This window comes from Merops nubicus, unplaced genomic scaffold (assembly GCF_000691845.1).
Source record: "Merops nubicus isolate BGI_N331 unplaced genomic scaffold, ASM69184v1 scaffold9137, whole genome shotgun sequence".
NCBI classification, from domain to species: Eukaryota; Metazoa; Chordata; class Aves; order Coraciiformes; family Meropidae; genus Merops; species Merops nubicus.
Genome location: NW_008622264.1, coordinates 1,784 through 4,466, shown reverse-complemented (window position 1 = coordinate 4,466; position 2,683 = coordinate 1,784).

Here is a 2,683-nt window from a genome sequence, read left to right as displayed (position 1 = left end):
TGTGCTGGGGGCTCCAGAGCTGGACACAGGACTCCAGGTGAGGTCTCCCCAAGGCAGAGCAGGGGGGCAGGATCACCTCTCTCCACCTGCTGGCCAAGCTGCTTTTGATGCAGCCCAGGATTCAACAGGCCCAGGGCTCAGTTTAAGCTTTTAGGCTCATCCACTTCAATTTACCTGTGCAGTTAACTGGATTCCCCCAACTTTTCAACCAAAACAGGCATAAAAAGCAAAGTTATTCTCTCTGAAGGTAACTTCTGTCCCACCACCTTACTGAGTTGAGTTCAGAGGCAAGACTTTCAGGACCTGAAGAAGGACTTAAGAGGGTGACCCATTATACCTTAAAGGTCTGATATACTAATATTAAACACTTTAACCTAAAAATTAGACAATTCAGATCTATAAATGCACATAAAATAGTAAGATTTAGGAATAATAAAATAATGAAGAACACAAATTTAGCTTTTTTTAAAAGCTGAAAAAAAGAAAAAAACCAAAACAACAGTTCTCAACTGACCTCTTTGTCTGGTGTTAAAGTGTCTTCATCATTCTGGTCTGTGAATGAAGATGTCCTACTTCTGTTGCCACTTGGTGGAGGGGATTTGGAAGGGACCTACACAGAGATAACATGTCAGCAAATAATAATATTAATTCTAGAACTAATTATTCCATATCATAGCTTACTTCAATAGTTACTAACTACAAAATCTCAGTGAAGTCTCATTTAAATCTTTCTTTTAAAGAAAAGAATCAGTTCCATGTACTCTGTAGTAAAGTAGAGCTGTCACAGAAAGTCTCTAGAGCAGAATATGTCATGAATCACCCAAGACAATAAACAACAATATTAGTTCTTCTGATTATTTCTGACCATGGTCCTCTTAGACCACATTTGAAATTCAAGCCTCCTAATTATTTAGGAAGATAGTCCAAATGCTTAAAGTTTTCAAGTTTTCCAAACTGACAGAGGTTCAAGCATTTACATGCTTCTAACTCCTTTAAGAAATGAAAAAACACCTGACAAAAGGCAGCAAAACCCCATCCAAAGTTGAATCTGAAGAAAGTGAAGAAAATGACCCACGTGCCCTGGCAGTGGGTTCCAGGGAGGAGAGATCAGCAGCTCCCTCTCCACTTCCCCTCCTTGGGCAGCTGCAGAGAGCAGGGAGGGCGCCCCCCCAACCCAGCCAGCCCCCGTGTCCTCAGCTGCCCCTCAGAGGCCACGCTGCCAGCCCCTTCACCAGCTTTGGTGGCCTCCTCAGGACGTGTCCAGGACCTGATGACTGCCCAAAGCTCCAACCTATCCAGATGCTCCTTGCAAGGCCTCTTATCCCTTGAGGTCAACAGCACCTCCCAGACTAGTATCATCAGCAAACTAACTAGCCATGCATTCAACTCCTGTCTCCACATCACTGATAAAAACACTGAGCAGAACTGGCCCTGGACGTGAGGCCTGAGGACCAGCACTGGTGACTGGCCACCAGCCAGACACAGCCAAAGTGTTCACTGCAACACTTTGAGCCCTGCTGTTCAGCCAGCTCTTCACCCAGTGCAGCATGTACCTGCTCATCCCACAGCTGGAGAACTTCTCCAGAAGGATGCTGAAGGAACAGTGTCAAAACTTTACTAAATCTAGAAGAACTACATGCACTGCCTTCCCTTCACCCACCACGCAGGTGACCTTACTGTAGAAGGATATCAAATTAGCTAAATGAGACTTTCCCTTTGTGAGCCCATGTTGACTATGCCTAATGATTTAATTTTCTTTAAATGTCTTTCAAAAGCACCCGGTATGATGTTCTCTATATTTTTTCTAGGTCCTGAGGTTAGACTAACAACAGGTCTGTAGTACCCTCAATCTTCCCTCACACCCTTTTTGTAAGCTGGAATAAGGCTGGCTAGCTTCCAGTCAGCAGGGACCTCTCCAGAGCCCCACAGACTCCTGCAGATGACTGAGAGTGGTCCTCCTGTAACATCTGCTAACTCCCTCAGCACAGTGGGATGAACCCCACCAGGCCCCATGGAGTTAGGAACATGTAACTGATACAACTGGTCCCTTACAAGCTCAGTGACCACAAACAGAAAGTCACTGTTCCCACAGTCACGGTCCTCTGGCTGAGACTGAGGCAAAAAACACAGGCCCCATGGAGTTAGGAACATGTAACTGATACAACTGGTCCCTTACAAGCTCAGTGACCACAAAGTCACTGTTCCCACAGTCACGGCCCTCTGGCTGAGACTGAGGCAAAAAAACACACTGAATGTCTCCACTTTTCCTTCCTCTCTCTTCATCAGGTGATCATCTTCAACAAGTACTGGTCCCAAAGACACCTAGAATTGCAAAAGCATTTTTTTCCTCCCTGTCAGCACTGAGGAACTGATGTGTTCTCCAGCTTGTGAGGGGCAGAGCACAGGTATTCTCAACCTGACAGATGACACCAGTTAGCTTCATTCGTGTGAAAGAGGGAGGCCTACAAGGGCCTCCTCAGGAAAAGTGATAGACTTGTGAAATTTTACCTCTGGATACAATAAATCTTAGGTCTGTAAATTCAGTCAACAAAGCAGAGTACAAATGACAAGTTCTAGGTCTCCAAGTAGAAGAGACGAGTAGAACAAAGAGGGTACAGTGAGTGAAGAGCAAACATGAATGCAACCAGAAGTCTCATAACACTAAAAAATGTGAAGTGTTTGG